General features: G+C 39.8%; 1 long non-coding RNA gene across 10 annotated transcripts in view; it reads right to left on the bottom strand.

Annotated features, from left to right (window-relative positions):
* Positions 1 to 957: 957 nt before the first annotated feature.
* The window catches only part of LOC307176410, a 397,378-nt gene continuing 378,623 nt past the window's right edge, over positions 958 to 19,712 (bottom strand). For 7 of the 10 annotated variants that reach the window (XR_013824735.1, XR_013824736.1, XR_013824737.1 and 4 more), the window contains 6 exons: positions 18,870 to 18,927; positions 14,869 to 15,038; positions 6,051 to 6,273; positions 5,868 to 5,931; positions 4,399 to 4,586; positions 958 to 1,428 (listed from right to left, as the gene is read on the bottom strand). This is a non-coding gene — a long non-coding RNA (uncharacterized lncRNA). The remainder of the gene's footprint in view (positions 1,429 to 4,398; positions 4,587 to 5,867; positions 5,932 to 6,050; positions 6,274 to 14,868; positions 15,039 to 18,869; positions 18,928 to 19,712) is intronic. The other 3 variants (XR_013824741.1, XR_013824742.1, XR_013824740.1) reach the window with 3 other exon arrangements.

The raw sequence follows: 19,712 nt of genomic DNA on the forward strand, positions 1-19,712 counted from the left end.
GCAATGATTTGAATCAAGGCCTCCTAACTCCAGCTCAGGGCTCCTTCTGATAAAGAAGTACATCTATGAAATATATGAGTATATATGCAAACTTACTTTAACTTAGGAGCTCAGAAGGGTGATGGGAAATCAAAAATATCAAGAAGAATCAGAACACTGAAGAAAAAGAAACTTAAAGGCATATTTATGAGCCCCAGTTAAATATATACAACCTTCAGTCAAAAAATATTTATGAAAGGCATGAATGTTTTAGGAGCTACAAGAGAATCAATCCACAAAGATGAAAGAAGTAACTCACCCAGGGCAGAGAGCACCTCATCAGCCCAGATACAACAGAACAAAACAAACAAACAAAAAAAACCAAAAAAAAAACAACCCAGAGAGCTATTTAGCAACAATCTGTTGCAGAAGAATCCCCATTGTGCATTTAGGATGTCATTCATTGCTCTGCTGAGTTCTTGTGTTCAAAGAAATAAGGCAAGGTCTATTTCTCTTTCCTAAATCCCTGGATCCTTGCCTTCTACCCACCCCAACCAAACCCCTACACTAAAAGACAGAAATTGGTAGCTGACTACATTATTGACTCAAATCCCCAAAATTGTACTCCCAAATGCCAAAGGGATGATTTATACGTACACTGCTGATTCACCTAGAGAATATAGTGTGCAGTCAATGGGAAGGAGAAGAATTGTGCCTCCTACCTTACAATTCTCTACTTAAAGGCAGTCCTTTTTTCAGAATACTTTTTTATTTTTAATTCAGGAACAAGACACTGAATTTTATCCGGGATCTCAGTGCACTTCATGGATGTTATCTAGAGGCCAGTATTAGTTTTGTCTGTTCTTTAGACCCTTCTTGTACACAACAGTTTAAATAATAAATAAAAGCTTAACGTGATATGGAGGGTTTACATTTTGACAGAGATAAAGGTCAAAAACAGAGGTGATATTCATTCCTTTCCATTCCAGGCATTAGTTCTCTGGCTGGGGAATGGCTTGGGAGAGGCCATAAGAACTTTGGAAGCCCTTGATCCCACCTTACTGAACCTCCATCTCTCCCGCTGCATGGGCACTGACTGACTCTACAATCTGAGAGACAACTCTAGGCAGTGATTGTAAGAAAATTTTAATCCTCTGGAAATCAACTCATCATAAACATGAGTTAATTGAAATTTAGGTTTTGATCTTCCTTTTATTAATAAGTGATAACATTAATTAAAGTATCATTATCTGCTATTATAAACAGATTTCAAAAATGTGTATTGTCCCAAACAGTAGAAATCTTCACAAATGTAAAAGCCAAAATGGGTGACATTGATCTGCCGTGGTCCTCTTCCTGATTCCAGGAAACAGGTTCCTCCATCTCATGGCTCCATCATCTTCAACATGGGGCTCCCCAGGTTAATGGCTCATCTGTGTCTGCACCAGGCTGGTCAACAGGGAAGAGCATGGAAGGGACCATGAGAAATCCTTATATGCTGGACCAGGAAGTGAGACATATCACTTCTGATCACACTCTGTTGGTTAGAGTTCAGTCACATGACCACACCTTATACAAGGGAAGTTGGGAAATGTAGGCTGTGTGTCCAGGAAGAAGAGGAAACAGGTGAGTTTTATTGCTAGACAGTCTCCATGACAATAGGAAAATAAATTAACATCAGCACAATAACAACAAAATTGCAGTTTCCAGAGTATACCCTGGAGGCTACAGAAGTGAGACCTAGTCTCTAATAACTACATCTTCAGTCCTACACAAGATCTCTGTGTAGAATAAAGATCTTGTAAGGTTTTTTCTTCTCTAAGAAAATTTCATCACCATGATGGGAAAACTCCTAAGAAATGAAAACAAAGATGTATTTTAAGGAAGAAAAAGAGTTTCAGCATCAAGAGTTGAAGGAGAAAAAAAATCATTGAAATATCCCTAATTAGTTTGAAATTTTAATTTACCAAAAGGTACATTCTCATTCAAGCTAGTTAATTGGGGGGTTACCCTAACCAGTTAATAAGCCATGGTTATTAATAGCGATATTGTAGTATTCATTATACTAATGAATTCCTATTTACATATAGTCCACCTGAGATTAAATAGAAGCTGAGGGAAAGGAAGGAAGGAAGGAAGGAAGGAAGGGAGGGAGGAAAAGGGAGAGAGAGAGAAAGGAAGTGAGGAGGGAGGAAGGGAGGGAGAGAAAAAAGGAAAGGAAGGGAAAGAAGTAGTTCCCCTCTGTGTCGGTGTTTTCTCCATCATTTGTTCACTGGACAACTACACTTAGCTTTGAAAATCAGTCTCCCCTGCTCTAATTGCAATGACAAAAAGTAGCTCTGAGTGAAGAAACCCAAAAGTATTTGAAACCAGGTTACAACTCCCCTCAGTAATTTGGTTCTATAAGAAAATATACATGCCAACAAATTATCTTTCACTCCTGCAAGAAGAGATCCAGTTCTTTTGGGAATCTGAATTTATTTCAAGAGTGGGATGGGAAGGAAAGCACTCATTTAACCAGTTTTTAAAACAGATTTCATGACTATAAGCTTGAAAAAAGTCTCTGGCAGAAAAACACCTTAACTCTAATCGAAGCTAAACTGATGTTCTTGATGTTGGAGGGGTGCAGAGTGAAAGACGAATGGGTTGTGCTCCAGTGTCATGCATGTCTGTGAAAAACCAAATACTCATACTAGCTTGTCCCCTTCAATCTGAGCCATCATCCAAGAAATGCAAATACTGAGGCTCAGTATCAACTGATATTGATTAGAGTAAATGAAATAAATGCACTCAAACATCACTAATGGAAATACAATTTGGAAGGTAGTTTTTTTGGAAATTTTGTCAAGGTTAGATGCATTCATATTTTTCAAACCAATGATTGAATTTCTAACCTCATTTCAAAGGAAATGCTCTTAATTTCAGGGGGAAAAAGTCATATATAAGATGTTTGTTGGGCTTCCCTGGTGGCACAGTGGTTGAGAGTCCGCTTGCCGATGCAGGGGACACGGGTTCGTGCCCCGGTCCGGGAGGATCCCACATGCTGCGGAGCGGCTGGGCCCGTGAGCCATGGCCGCTGAGCCTGCGCGTCCGGAGCCTGTGCTCTGCAATGGGAGAGGCCACAACAGTAAGAGGCCCGCATACCGCAAAAAAAAAAAAAAAAAAAAGATGTTTGTTGCAAAGCTATTTATGACAGCAAATGCCAACAATGGGATAGTTTCAATCAATTTGGCATATAGACTATAATGAAGATATTTGAAATTATGCTGTAGTTTTGGTCCTATGCAACTTATTACCCGTCATGAATCAGTAAACTTGTAATTACTGAATATTTAGAGCTCTTAGTGTCAAAGTAATTGAGACCTCAGTCTTTAGCTTTAAGTGAATACTTTAGTTTGTGCTTTCTGAGCGGCTAGAATATTGTATTCCTGTTTCTAAGTTTGGGGCATTTTAATGGCATTACATTTGGGAATGAATGGAAATTGAATGCCAGGATCACTTTGAAAATGACGTCATTTTACAAAAACTTGGAGACAGGCTTAAAAGATAATGTTAAGTGAAAAAGCAGGAAAGGAAAATTGTTGGTAGAGTCTGGTAACAAAAAAATGAAATAGGAATGAACATTTTGAAATAGGAAAAAAATCCTATTTTTTTTCCACTTTCCTTCATCTTTTCAAAATTTCTTCAAAAAAAATTAACATTTTCTTTGAGAAAAAAGAAAAGATATATTATATGTATAACTTAAAAAAAAAATTACCTCTTAGGTCTATACCTTCCCATATCTTGACTGCAACTCTCAAATTGTAACAATCATGTAGGTTACACGAAGCCTGATATTAGCCAGGCGACTGCAATACCTCCTAAGAAACTGGGCGGGCCTCATTCCCAGAAGCAGTGTGAGCCCTAAGAGGGACGATGTCCATGTAGCCAATCAAGTGTCTCAGGTCCACAACCACTTCATATGGAGCAAGGATGATGACACTGAACACAAGCAAGAATTCCATTCTTCCTCAACTCTGCAGCTCTCCTTTACCCTGGATCTAGAAATGACCTCTCAGGCTGAGGAAGTATAAGGCGGCAAAAGGACCAGAATCTGCCTCTCCCGCTCCTCTTTAAGGTGACTGTACCACCGATAAAACGACAAGCTACTAGAAGGCAAGCTGAGTCAGGTCTCGTAGCCAGCAATCTCCTTATTGCTCTTGCGGGCAGAATGAGGTTTTGTTTCTCTTTCGGTGAGAGCGACACTGAGCCTATCTCGGTCAGGGCCTTCTGCATCATCCTAAAATGACTTTTTTTTCTTTCTCCTGCATTTAATCGTATTCTCTGCCACTAAACTTTTTAAAAAGCGGTGCTTAGATCCTGTTGAGCTGGGCATGAAAGAGCCCCTTTGCTCCCAGGGTTCTGATGGAGGAGACTTACCTTTAAATTGTGAAGAATCTCAAGGATCCCACTTGCCTGTGATCCCACTTTAGCCTCAAGTTCTGTCTCCTCCCCAGAATTCAGATATAGGGTTGGGCTTGAGGAGGTAATGGTGCAAGTTGACCGTGTCACTGGGTACAATGGTATTTCCTGAGAACCAACTTGGGTGTTCGGTAGCGCATTAGCTGCTGGATTAGGACAGTGGAAACATGCTTTAAACAAATTATTCCAATAAGTTACTAACTAATTAACCTCAACTGTCCAGAATGCTATAGGAGTGTCTCACAGGGAGACATACCTCAGCCTAAAGCAGTGATTTTTTTCAACCAGGGACAGTTTTACCCTCCAAGGGGACATTAGGCAATGTCTGAAGACATTTTTGGTTGTCACAATTTGGAGGAAGGTGAGGACAGGAACGAGAGTATTACTGACCTTCAGTAGGTAAGAGCTAGCATGCTGCTAAACACTCTACGATGTCAATAGTGTCTAGGTTGAAAAAACCCTGGTAATTTTCAGTTTCTGCCCAGTTTCTGATTCAGGAGGTATGGGGTGAGGTCTGAGAATTGCATTTCTCATAAGCTCCCAGGTGATGCTACTCTCTGTTGGACCAGGAACCACACTTGGAGAACTATTGGTCTGCATTTTCAAAGAAGTCATCCCCAGAAAATGACGTGTAAAGGCCTAGCGAGCATTAGCTGAAGAAAAAGGGAAAGATAATCTTTTGCATGCAGTTTGTGCAAAAACGCAGGAGTAGGAAGTTTTGTCATGTTCAAGTAGCTGAAATAAACAAACATGGGGTTGAATGAAGCTGGAGAGGGAGCCAGAGAGATTGTGCAGGGCTATTGTAGAAGCATGGTCTCTATTCCATTGAAAGCTATGGAAAGGCACTGAAGAGATTTTTAGCAGGGGGTTGGGGAAACTTGACTGGGCAGTTGGGGTGAAGAGCAAAGTAAAATATGTTGCCTGTAGTTTAATATAATAAAAGAGCATGGCCTTTGGAACCAGACAGTCCTGAATTTCAATTCTAGTTAAGCCTCTTTGCTAGTTATATGATCAAGGGCAAATCATTCAACTTTCTGTGAGCCTCTGTTTCCTCTCTGTAAAATGGAACCATTCAGACCTACGTCACTAGATTGTTGTGAGAATAAATGAGATCATGTTTGTAAAAGTGTCTGGCACACAGGAAGGCTCAACAAATGTTAATTCTCTTCCATTAATCATCAACGATGAAAGGATCAGGGTCTCCTCCAGAACCTAATTTGCATCTCAAAAAGCACACAGTAAAGCATGATGTCAACAACACAGGTCTGTCCAAAGAGTGCTTGTATCCCCTGTGTGTGCCAAACGTATGTCAGGGCCTGCTGCTGGCAAGTTTAAGGGCAAATTAGGCAACCACCAACCCACGCAAAAAGGCTGCAAAGCTAATGCTAGGTTTGCAGATACCATCACAGAACTCAGGCCAAAATTACCTAATTTATTGACATTTGCATACTTCCAGAGGCTCTTTTACCAGGTCCCTTATTGTTTTGTAGCCTGACAATGGGAAGGAGAAACAGTGCTTAAAACCACAATAAATAATAATAACACTTAGCACTTAAATAACCTCCGCCATCTTCAAAGCCATTCACAAACACTCACAAATTAAGACTCACCCAGTCCCAGCCTTGGGAAAGTATCATTATCTTGGTTTCTTCCATACAGCACAGAGGATGAGCCAGTAGAGTTGTCCAAATTCTGGCCACTTGGCTTGAGAATCAGCTGCTTTAATTCAATCCAGGCATCACTAGTGGGCCCTAGAAGAATCTGGGCATTTCTTTGGATCATAGAGTAGTACAGAATGTTTGATGAGAAGAGTAATTCCACTTTCCAAGAATCCTTTAAAATAATAAATAAAGAAGGTAGAGTAAATGCTTGGAGGAGATGCGTAGGTTTATGGCATAGATTGTGGTATGGTTTAACTTCATCAAGTTGTAAACATGTGTAGCTTTTTGTATGTCAATCACACACTCAGTGAAGTGATTTTAGATAAAAGAAAAAATCCCTTGTGAATCTAATTTTGCACAGAAGTACCCAGCACAATCTGAATTAGACTTAACTGGAAGGTTGGCTTTTTGGCCAACAAAGTGCTGTCTCTGAATCCCCAACTCTCTTACTCTACCATCTCCCAGAAAACTGAGTGAATGTCAGGATTTTGGCATGTGTTTGATAATTATATAATTAATAATGATAATATCTCAAAGTTTCCTCATCTGTAAACTAGAGATAATGGACCACAGGGTTCTTGTGAGGACAAAGTATGAAGAATGCCAGGGTGGCAATCAACACAAGAAAGCTTTCCTTATCATTGTTGTGGTTGATACCATTGCCATTAGATTTTTATTATTTTCCATATATTTCCCATATGCTGTGTCTTACAGGGTTCATCACAGTCCTCTTGTAAAGGTAAGCAGGTAATATTACCCTCTGTGGAAATGTGGGCTCAGAGAGAGAAAACAGACTCACCTAAAACCACAGAGCTCATCACTGTCAGAAGAGGGAGGAGCCCACGTGCTGTCTTTATACCATCCCTGCTTCATTCATAATTCCTCTCTTCCTTCTTCTGTGCTAAGCACTCCATTCCATTTTCTCCTTCAAATCCTCCACCCACAATATTTAATCTCACTTTTACAGGAAGCTCAGCATCTGAGAAGTTAAGTAAGATGTACAAGGTAGTGCTAATGTGGACCTTAGGATCTGGGTCCAGGTCTATCTGGCCCTAAAACCTGAGCACTTAATCAGTGCAATAGACCAGAAAACATAATCTACAGAAAAAGACTTTTTAAGTCTAGCATGTTTGCATTCTCTCCCTCTACACATTCCAGGCAAAGAATGGCATCTCTTATTTTTGCTCCCGTAACTCCACAGCAACTCTAGACATTTATTGAGCCCCTATTATGTGCCATACACTGTACCCAAGGTCTATGGAATATCTTCAAGGATCTTGTACTCAAGAAGCTTCATGTCCAGTGGAAAAGGTGAGCATCAGCTCTTACCACTGCTCCTCAGAACCAAGATTGAGAAAGGATCATTCAAAATGGCCATGGCTACAATTCTGGATCTCGGAAATGCCAACCATCCCCACCTTCACCCCTACTCCTGTGCTACCAAGGGCATGATGATTTAGAAACAGAATCAGACAACTGCATAAGACGGTCCTCATTTGTCTCAAGGTATAAGGTATTTGTTCTCAAGGAAGTCCTGTATGCTTATTTCAAAGTGGATTATGTTTTCTAGTCTATTGCACTAAGTGCTCAGGCTTTAGGGCCAGATAGACCTGGACCCAGATCCTAAGGTCCACATTAGTGCTACCTTGTACATCTTACTTAACTTCTTAGATGCTGAGCTTCCTGTAAAAGAGAGATTAAATATTGTGGGTGGAGGATTTGAAAGAGAAAATGGAATGGAGTGCTTAGCACAAAACTGGGCACATGGTAGGTCTCCATACATAGCAGCTATTGTCATTACTGTTACATTATTATGCTATTGTTGTTATTATTAAACCTCTATTCTTTACACAAAAATTGTATTAAATCCGAATGCAAAGTTTGGCAATGATGCTGCTAATATCTCTCCTATAGATAATCTTAGTGCAAACTCACTGGTTATCAATGAAGTCCTTGAAAATAATACAACTATCCATGATATAGTTGCAGAGATTAAATTTTTTTAATTCTTTGTGCTTTTTGGCAGAACTGCAAAGCTCAGAAATAAGGAGCCAACTCAAAGGAACGGAGTTGTTAGAATGAGAGAGAGTGGAAATCCCAGCTCTGCACCTTACTAGTTGTGTGATCTTGGGGAACTCAACTCTTTAAAGACTCTGTTTTCTCTTTTGTAAAATGGGGACAATAAGATCAACTTCCCTGGGTTATTGAAGAGCTAATAAAATAATGTGTGGCATTTTACAAATCCTAATAAAATACCTATGATTAGGTTTTTACTGTTCTTAAAACATGGATGGCTTTAGGTAAAAAGACACTGGAGAATAAATTAATAACTATTTTATAAATATAGTTATATTGTAGATAAACTCTTTTAAAATAGATAGACAATTGCTGATGGAAAAAATAATGGAAGGGCTGCTTGTAGCAAAAGGGTGGAAAGGAATGCATCATAATCATTAAATGCCTTTTGTGTACCATACAAATTGCATGATATTAATTGCATGATATTAATTGCATGATATTAATTGCATTAATTGATTAATAGATCTAGACAGAACTGGGTTCAAATCTTAGTTCTCCTGTTTCTTGGCTGTGCAGCTTTAGATGGTTACTTAATCTCTCTGAGCTTCCTGATCTATAAATGAGATAACCAATATCATCTACCTCATAATGTTTTGGTGAAAACTTAGGGCATGAAAAGTACTTACACTGTACCTGAGAAATATCAGGCACTACATAAATGTCCCCTTTATTTTGACTCTTATACAAAAAAGAGGAAAAACAACCTAGTTAAAGTTCTCTATGTCTTTTAAGGGGTAGAATACATTTGTCTCAGGCAGAGCAGCAGTTACAAGAGTAACATCTGAAGATGCTACACTAAGTGAGAGAAGCAGAGGCATGGAATTGAAATCCTCAGTGCCTTTATATCAGAGAACTGCAACAAAGAAAGCAGAATCAAGGCTGGGTCCAACATGAGGGTAGCAAGACACTATACTGCCTGAAATGTCACTGCAAGCAGGGTGATCTTATATCCCAGTCTGCCCAGGCATTACAGTTATCTTTTGATACATAACCAAGCACCCCAAATTTATGTCTTAAAAGAGCATAATTTTGTTCAAGCATTTGCAATCTTGGCAGGGCTCTGCAAAAAGAAAGGAAGGAAGAGGAAGGAGGGAAGGGAGAAAGGAAGGGAGGAAGGAAGGAAGGAAATAAGAAGGAGAGAGAGAGGAAGGGAGGAAGGAAGAGAAAGAGAGAGAGGGAGAAAAAAAGAAAAGGGAGGAAGTGAGATAGGGAATAGATGATCGGTTGAAAGATAGAGATAGATGATAGACAGATAGGTGATAGGTAAATAGGTAGATAGATAATTGAAAAGTTACAGAAGGGCAGAATTGGCTTGAACTCAAGAAGAAATTCTGAGGACTACCCCAACTTTGGTGGGCTCCAAAGGAAAGAATTCCTCTAGGGACCCGAGGTTGAATAGTGACCTCTGACATCCCTTCCAGCTCTCAGATTCTGTGACCCTCTCCAAAGAACAGACGTGGTGGTGATTAACATTCCCTTTTTCCCAAGATGGGTGGTGCACGCTTTCATCTTCCAATGTTTATAAATGCCTTTGAAGGTGGAATGTGTCACATACATACTAAGAGCTATTATTAATATGGTGCCCAAACACCTCTCTCCACATGATAGTCAAAGAACAAAGCATTAGGGGTGCAAGTAAGCATGTGTGTGCACACACTCCAATTGAGGAATGTTCTTTATTCTCACCCTGCCTTGGGAGAGGCAGGATATTTCACAGAGGCCAGAGATGGAGCAGAATCAGGGACATGCAAGTGTCGAAAGAGAGAATTCGATGACAAGCTTGGAACATAACTGATCAATGCAGTTATCAATGCAGTTTTTATTTCTCCTATTTGCTATAAGACATGAGCTAAGCACAATAGAAAATGTAAAAATGTCATGGATACAAGGTCCTGCACTGGAGGACAGAGACATTGAGTCAGTATCTTCTGAAGTCTACTCTCAGAAGATAGACTTAAAGGCCAGTAGACCAAGTCCCAAATGCAGATAACCCACCAGGACTGAGCAAGGAGAGATCTTGTTTATAGAACACCAGGGGTAGGTCATCTAAAATTTTTGCTGCAATTGCAGAGGTCATGTTTCTAAAACATTTTTGTTCATGAATACTTTAATCCCATGAAAGTTATTAACCCCCTTCCCAGAAAAATACACATGCAAATGAAATCTTGCATGAAGTATGTGTGGAATTCACAAATTTCCAAAAGCTCTGTCTTCCCCGGGCCCTTTTCTGTAGGTCTTGTGTAGCTGTATACTCTAAATTTTGAAATTATCTAACTCTGATCAGATTCAAAGCAGACAACAGATCTCCACCTCCGGATTCTGGGCATCCAGCTCAGTGCCCGGCAAGTCATGCACCTAAGATAAGTGCTTGTTTAATAGATAAACACGGAATTAAAGTATTTAAAAGAACAAGGAATCCTCCTTTAGCTGTATCTCTAAGGGTCTTTTTTATTTGTTTTATTTTTGGGTTGTTTTTTAATACTTCTCAGGCATTTGACCACCATAGGTTAGCAAGCCAAGAACAAATAAATGAATAAGTGAATCACCCAGAATTATTTCAAGAACAAAGGAAGGTTGAAACATTTGCTCTCTTACCCCCAACACAGGACGCAAACTCTGTCTTGAAGAGCTCTAAGGAACTATGTGTAAACTGCAAAATTCACACCTAACATGGCAAAATTGAAGAAGTCTGTTTTCAGAAATCCCAGAAAAATAGCAAAGCAGAACAAGTCAAGCCCTTGATCTATCTGAGCAGAATCAGCCACGGTAGACTTCTTAAACTTTCAAAGGTTCCTCCATCGTGAAGAAATGGGAGTAGGTCGCGCTTAAATTCACCACCAGCTGTAAATGTTGCCAGGATAAACCCTTCAACAAGACAAGCGCCCCTGGCAACCATTCACTGGAAGAAATGGATCCTATCACTCAAGCAAGGTCCTCATTTACAAAAGTCAAGATGGCCAGAGAAAGAGAGGCAAAGACGAGAGAGAGTAAACGATTGAGGGTAGCAGGGCGAGAGGGACAGAGGAAGCCTTCAGGTCAAGTCTTCCGGCTTCCTCTCTTTCTAAAGTAGTCATCCGCTTTCAAGAGGTAAATAAAATAACACCATATGGGTATGACATTATGCAAATGAGAAGTCGGAGAGAAGACACCCTAACAGCTACTGAGAGCCAGATACCCAGATGGGAAGCTGTGCGGTGTCTCATCTCCGGGGGCCCTCACTCCGTGCCCAGCACCTTTGCATGCTGGTCCAGGACTTCAAGCCTTGAGGGCTTCCAACTTCCGGCCACCTTGAGGGGCTTTTTAGTAAAGTGCCACGAAGATAAAATTAGAAACCGGGCTTCCTTTTTTTCCCCCGTCACTCTATTAGTTACACATAAATCAGCATCAACTGAGAAACACGCCCTCCCAATTTTCAATGACAGACACAAGAGTAGGCTGGGTTTTAGCCACTACCTCCAGGCTGCCTCTCAGATCCTCTCCACCTGCCACCCCCAAAACAAAAGAAAACCATGCCCCTCACCCCAGCATTCTCACCATTTCATCTGTTCCCTCTTCTTTCTAAATGTGTGACCCGTGGAAAATAGCTCAAGTTCTTTGACCCTCATCTGTGAAATGAGAATTAAAAAAATCTCTCCACTACAGGTACACAAAAAAGATGATCAACATCGCTAATCATCAGAGAAATGCAAATCAAAACCACAATGCGATATCGCCTCACACCTGTCAGAATGGCTATCATCAAAAAGAACACAAATAACAAATTGTTGGTGAGGAAGTGGAGAAAAGGGAACCCTTGTGCACTGTTGATGGGAATGTAAATTGGTGCATCCACTGTGGAAAACATTATGGAGGTTTCTCAAAAAACTGAAAATAGAACAACCCAGCAATTCCACTCCTGGGTATGTATCTGAAAAAAACAAAAACACTAATTGAAAAGATACATGCACCCCAATATTCATAGCAGCATTATTTACAATTGCCAAGATATGGAAGCAATATAAGTGTCCATCAACAGAAGAACGGATAAAGATGTAGTGTATATATACAGTGGAATGCTATTCAACCATAAAAAGAATGAAAATTTGCCATTTGCAACTTGGATGGACTTGGAGAGTATTATGCTAAGTGAAATAAATCAGAGAAAGACAAATGCTGTATGATATCACTTATACATGGAAGCTAAATAATACAACAAACTAGTGAATATAAGAAAAAAGAAGCAGACTCACAGATATAGAGAAGAAACTAGTGGTTACCAGTGGGGAGAGGCAAGGGGCGAGGGGCAAGATAGGGGTAGGGAATTAAGAGGTACAAACTATTATGTATAAAATAAGCTACAAGTACAACATGGAGAATATAGTCAATATTTTATAGTGACTATAAATGGTGTATAACCTTTCAAAATTGTGAATCACTGTATTGTACACCTGTAACTTATATAATACTGTATAGCAACTATACTTCAATAAAAGAAAAATATTCTTAAAAAGGCTGTCCACCTGCAGAGTTGCCCTTATAACTGGGTGAGGTTTGGCAGCAAGCTGGTCACCAACTGCTTAGTGAAGATTGTTGTATGCAAATCATCATGAGTCCAGTTGGTTTATAACCCCAAATTCAGCCTCAAATATGATCCCCAAGGGCAAGGTCTTGTCACTCACTATAGGGGCTTTCAGTCTTGCAGGTGATCAAAAAATGCTGCAGATGCCAGAGATGGGAATAAAAGATTCATTGATCCTTTTCTTTCCTCAAGGCTGCTTTTTGTGCCATTTATGTTTATTGAGAGAAGAAAATGAGGGCAGAAGTTTCATAAGAGTTGTTTTTTTGTTGGTCATTTTGTTGTTTTTTCGTAAGGGTCAAGGCTTTGTTCATTTGTATGTGATTTACATTTGCTTTTTGGAGACCGTAATTTTGTTAAGTTAGCCTGAGATGGAGCAGGGTGAATCATGGAACCCGCAGCATCTATGCAAAGCCTGCCTCTGACAGGTGAGGTCTGCAGGACGTCCTGCTCAGCTTCCTCAAGTGTGACCACACTCAGGAGATGCTCCTTTGTGAATGTTACTAGATGAATGTTATTGTTCTGCTGTAAAGTTTAGAAGTGTATTTTAAATAATTATTGATAAGTATTGATACCTGTTTTCCATTTGATGTAGAAAGAGCGACTTTTCTTCTGTCATATTTCTATTTAGGTTTTTAAAAAGTTACTCTAAAGAAAATATAAAATGAACAGTAATACAGATGGTATCCAACTGAGTCAAAAATCTTGAACTGGTTCTCCAATGATAATTTGTATTTGAGAAACCATGGGTGAGTAGAGAAAACTTTGAAGAAAAGAAAAGCTATCTGGGCTCCAGTTCTAGCTCTAGTGATTTTTCTGTGAAAATGTAGGCATACCATATTACATCTCAGTTCACAGATTTTCCAGTCAGTGACAGTGAGGATGATGCTACATGATGGGAGATAACTTCTTCTCTCTCCTTCATTCCACTCATGAAAAGCATCCTTATTCTTTAAGAGTTACCCTACCCAACGACTCTTTGTTCAAAAAATGTATTAACTAACTTATTGTGGTGATCATTTTGTAATGTACACATATATCAAACCATTATACCTTAAAATTATGCAATGTTATATCTCAATTTTATCTCAGTACAGCTGGAAAATAATTGTTTAAATATTTTAAAATACACACACACACACACACACACACACACACACACAGTAAGGGGTTGAATGACGATATGAAAGACTTGCTTTTCCAAGAAAAGCATACCATCAAGTTTCCAGAAAAGAGGAATTTGTTGGAAACCCATCACCCTCTGTTGTAACATCAGTCTCGATCAGAACAATATCAGTTTTTATCGAGGAGCTGCCATTTAGAGCAGAGATCTGTAAACTACAGCCCATGGGCCACATCTGGCCAACCACCTGTTTTTGTAAGCAAATTGTTATTGGAACACAGCCACATTTGTTCAGTTACATATTTTCTATGGGTGCTTTCATGCTACAATGGCTGAAGCCTGACTCAACTAATACAATAGACAATATAACTGGCTTGCAAGGCAGGAATCAGTCACCTCCAGCCTGTGAATTCCTCCTAATAAAGAAGAAAGCTGAAGGGTCAGTAACGAGGGGTAGTTTATTCGGTGCACGCCTCCTCATTTTGCCTGTTTGACATTCATGAACCAATGCGGTCAGAGAGAATATTACAGCTGGTATGGGAGCAAGATATATCATAGGACCTACCCCCATTCATCAGAAAATAAATCCCCACTTGTAAATGTTTTCCTAATTCCATCAAGATCACAAAAGATTACTAATACTACAAATCAATGTTATTAAAATGATATTTAACTCAGTAAATTGCATGAATGATCAGTAATGCTGAAAACCAATATCTTAAGCCCTCAAAGGACCTGCAGTTTGACTTCTGAGTCTAAAAGAGGCATTAAGTCTACGCTTAACAGCCAGTGAACCCAGGGAGGGGATGAGAAGGTAAGGAAACTGGAGATTCATGAATAAGACTCTGAGTAAGTGAAAAAGAAGACTCTTTGACTCTTCTTAAGTCTTTGAGGTTGCACTCATTGGGAAATTGCATTATTGGTCAAGAGATATTCACTCTCCTTGCTCCAACACCATGGACAGGGCATAATTCCCAGCCTCCATGACTGGGCTTGGCCATGTGACTTACTTTGGCCAGTGGGCTGCAGGTGGGAAATGATAGGAGGTCAGTTTCAAGCTTTGTGTATTTCTAATCTCTCTCTCCCACTCCTGTATTCTCCGTGAGAAGTGGATGTCCAAGTGTCTGCTGCTGCTTCAGCCTGGGTCCAGGAATGAGAGCCACGTAGAGTACTTCTGAACCTGAAGTGCAGACAAGACCCAGTCCACAGACCGAACCTGACCAGCAGGCCCATAAGCAAGAAGTAAATCTAGTAGTGAGAGGCCACTGATATTGGGGGTTATTTGATGCTACAGTAAATCTGACTAACACAGGTCACTTCTTTGCCAATGAGGCTGTGGAAATGGTACGTTTATTATCAAATTTGTAAATTAAACACTTATGAAAGCTTGAACAGTAACTAAATGCCCATTATTTCATTTTGCACATAAGGAAGCTGAGATCGGAGAGTGAGTTGCCCAAAGGCTCTAACAAGTCAGTGGCAGAGCAAAGAGAACAGGATTCCTGCCTTGTAATACCTAATTCTTACCCTGGAAGTTTGAGGATCTGAAAGATCTGGTTTAAAACCCCACCTCTGCAAAGAACTAGTGCATGCCCTTGAGAAAATCATTAAATCTCTCTAAGGCTTGGGTTTTCCATCTGTTATATGGAGATAACACTACTACTACTTCAAAAGATAGCTCTAGAATTAAATTAACACAGATAAAGAACATGGTACAACATGTGGGACAATGAAAGCATGCAATAAATATTAGCCATTAATATCATTATTATTATTACTGGATCCCCAAAAGATGGTCATTTGGCCTACTTTTTGAAAATCAACTTTATTGGGGAAAAGTATGCATGCAATAAAATGTACCCCTGTTAAGTACATGGTACAGTTTGGTGAGTTTTAGCAAATTTATACATTCATGCTATCACCATCACTATCACGATATAAAACGTGTCCATGACACTAGAAAGTTCCTTTCTAACCGTTTAAAGTCCATCTGTCCCAGCCCCAGTCCCAGGCAACCGCTAGTCTGCTTTCCACTAATTTGGGATGTCATTATAAATGATTGTTTCCTGTTCTAGACTTTTATGTAAATGGAATACTGGTATATGTGTTTTGTGTCTGAATTCCTCTCCTCAACGTATGTTGAGATTCTTTCATGTTGTCGAGAGTATCAATAGTTTATTCTTTTTTATCGTGAGTAATATTTACCATTGCACGGGTATATTACCATTTCTTTATCCATTCACTTGTTAACAGGCAGTCGGCTTGTTGTTCCATTTTGGGGCTATAATGAATAAAGCCGCCCTGAACATTTGTGTACAAGTCTTTTTGTGGACACATGTTTTAATTTCTCTTGGATAAATATCTAGGAATAGGATGGCTGATTGATGATATGTGAGTGTTGATCTTTATAAGAAATTGTCAAAGACCCCTTCAAAGTGATGATGGTATTTCATGTTTTCACCAGCAAGGCACAATAACTCCAGTTGCTCACATCCTCACTGACACTTGATATGGTCAGTCTTTTTAATCCCAGCCACTTTAATAAGTACATTGGTAACTTATTATGGTTTAAGTTTGCATTTCTCTGATGACAAATTAGGTAGTGTATCTTTTCTGATATTTATTTGCCATCATTATATCTTTTGTGAAGTGTCAGTTCAAAACTTCTACCCATGGAGAGAAAAGGGCAGGTACTTTATAATTATATTGAGTTGTAAGAGTTCTTTATATATTCTCGCTATATATAGTTCTTTATATATATTCATATATATATGGCAAAGGGCTTTTGTTTGATTTTTTATATATATTTTACTTTTATATATATTTATTTTTATGTATATTTATTTTATATATATTTTATTATATAATGTTTGCCATATATATATATATATATATATATATAAAGAGAAAAGAATATTTTTCTCCAATCTGTACATCCAGCCTATTTTAAACATACTAAGGAAATGTCATTCTCCTCCAAGACAATTCTGAAGTTTGATGGCTCTATGTATTAGGAATCTTGGGCTTATGTAGAAAAAAGACCATTTCTTTATAGCAAGGATTGACAGACTACAGGCAAGGGCCAAACCTGGCCCACAGCTTGTTTTTTGAATAAAGTTTTATTGAAACACAGCTATACTCATTCGTTTACATATTGACCGTGTCTGCTTTTGTGCTACAAAGGCAGGTTGAATAGTTGCAACAGAGACCATAGGGCTTTAAAGCCTAAAGTATTTGCTATCAGTCCCTTTACTGAAAAAGCTGGTCAACTGTTATTTTATAGCATTGGCCTGTTTGTTCTAATGCAGCTTTTGGATAACAGAAAAGAAATCTGTCACCTCCTTCAAGGATTTAAGACAACTTTTCTGTCTCCCCTTCTTTTCTTCAGGCTTAATAAATATCTCTCACCTTTTCCCAAAATAGGTTTTCAAGCACCAACATCATCTTTGCCTTCCTTCAGCTTGTCAGTTCCTATTAAATTGCCAACCCCAAAGCTATCATAGTCTTCCTTGTGATCAAATCATTACAGGAAATGGGAAAACCATCTACTCCTTTAACTTGGACTACACAGGTTTTTAACAACCTCAACCTATGGCTTCAATTAGAAATGTGGTCAGTTATAACCCCAAGTGTTATTCTACTGAGAGAGATCTCCCCCAAGCTTCTTTACTCATTCGCCCATCAGTTCATTCAACAGACATGTGAAGTGACTCTTGTGTTCCATGCATTGTATAAATGGTTATTTAAATCCAGATGCAAGATGCTGGATTCATACCTGTTCAATTCTATGAACTATGACTCGCATTCCAGCATGTCATCTATGGCGTGGGCTATTGTTAAGATTATCTGTTATTCTGCAACAAACTGCTCTAAATGCAATGTGTAAATAAAACGGTAACAATTTACATAGTTCATGAATATGCAATTTGGACCAAACTCAACAGAGAAGGCTCATCTCTGTTCTATGTGGCATCGAGTAGGGTCCTCAGGCACCTCTCTCTCCACGTGGTCTCTCCAGCATGGCCAGGGTAGCCATCCAAAAGCCATGTCCTAAGAGACAGCCAGATTGAAGCTGCATCACTGTTTCTAGCCTAGTGTTATAAATGACTTAAGGTCGCTTCTCTCACATTTTATTTGTCAAGGTGGCCATAAATTCCTGCCCCATTTCAAGCCAGAGGGAGAACTAGACTTCACCTCTTGATGGCATGTGAAAGAAGATGTAGACAGGTCTTAAAACTGCCACAGCTACCATCACTCTAATTGGAATGATGGTTCTCAAACCGGGTCCATAAGGAGCTCTGGGAGTCCACGAACTGAATTGAGTTTCTCCACTGTAAGGACAGAACGTTAACATCTATTCTCCTAACCATCCCTCTCAAGAAGTAAATATTTATTTCTGTGGATCTGCGTCCACTTAGGAGGCTCAGAAGCAAAAAAACAAAGCATTCCACTGGCCTGTGTAAAACAGGCTCTTTCAAGTTACTTTTCTCCAGTCTGGAATCTGTGGCCTGGAGCTCAGCCTCAGGAAGACGACCTTGATGTCTTTATGATTAAATTCAAAGAGGAGAATAAATGTTCCTGCTCTCCTTGGGCCTCTGAAAGATGCCGTGAAATTTTGCTGATGTAACTGGATAAAAGGAGCTCTTTGTAATACGTAAATTTTGCCAGCATTGTCTCCTTAGACATCTTTTCAGGCTGGCAGAGAGGTAATGCATCCTGAGTGCATTTAAAGTGAACTGGGCTTTTCTATTTTTAACTAGCATTATTTTTTTAAATGTTAAATATGAATCCTATTACATTATTCAAGGAAAGGTGGATGGAAGTTTGAAATAGACCCCAGAATTGTTCACTTAGAAGCAGTGAGCGTGCTAAGGAGTACAGGCACGTGAATTTTGAAATTAATATCCCAGCTCCAATGACATCAGTATGAAACCTGAGGAAATCATGTAACCTCTTTGTGCCTCGGTTTCCCCACTTGTCAAGTAGGAAGAAGCCAATGATAAGTACTCACCAATGTTCCAAGTGACTTTCAATAAATGTGGAGGGCAGAAATGCTTTGGGATTAACTTCTACCCTCCGGGCCCCAACAAGGAAAAAGAAAGTGCAAATTAGAGCAAACGTGGGACTTAGAACTAAAAATTCTGCTTCCGAATAGCTTTATGTAACCTCTCTGAGCCTCTGTTTCCTCATCTATAAACTGCAGGTGGCCATCCTTGTATGGCCCATATCCCAAGGCTACTGGGCTAATCAGATGAGATAATGCATGCAAAAGAGCGCCATAAACCGTAATAGCCTCTGCATCTGCATCTGCCAATGGCAGTGTTAGAAAAAAAACAAAAAAGATGCGCGAGTTGATCAGGTTCTAAGGTAATAATATTGAGAAAGTGGGAAGAAAGGGCAGGAGGTGGAACTCAGCTGAGCTCTCGCCTTTTGGTCTGAAGCGATAAAACAAAATATCTGGAGCATGCAGTGATGTGATTACTGGACATGTATTCTACGAGACAGCAGAAAGGGGAGAGGAGGAAGGGTAGGGCTAACTCGCTCGGATGGAGGACCAGCTCTATCCATACCAGGCAATGGTATGAATCCCGTTGCCTGGTTCGGATCCTGAATACAGCACTTCTAAGCTGCAAGACCTTGGCAAGATAATTAAACATTCTGTGGGGCTTCCTTGGTGGCGCAGTGGTTGAGAGTCCGCCTGCCGATGCAGGGGACACGGGTTCGTGCCCCGGTCCGGGAGGATCCCACGTGCCGCGGAGCGGCTGGGCCAGTGAGCCATGGCCGCTGAGCCTGCGCGTCCGGAGCCTGTGCTCTGCAACGGGAGGGGCCGCAGCAGTGAGAGGCCCGTGTGCCG

The sequence above is a fragment of the Stenella coeruleoalba genome (genome assembly GCF_951394435.1).
Source record: "Stenella coeruleoalba genome assembly, chromosome: 17".
NCBI lineage: Eukaryota > Metazoa > Chordata > Mammalia > Artiodactyla > Delphinidae > Stenella > Stenella coeruleoalba.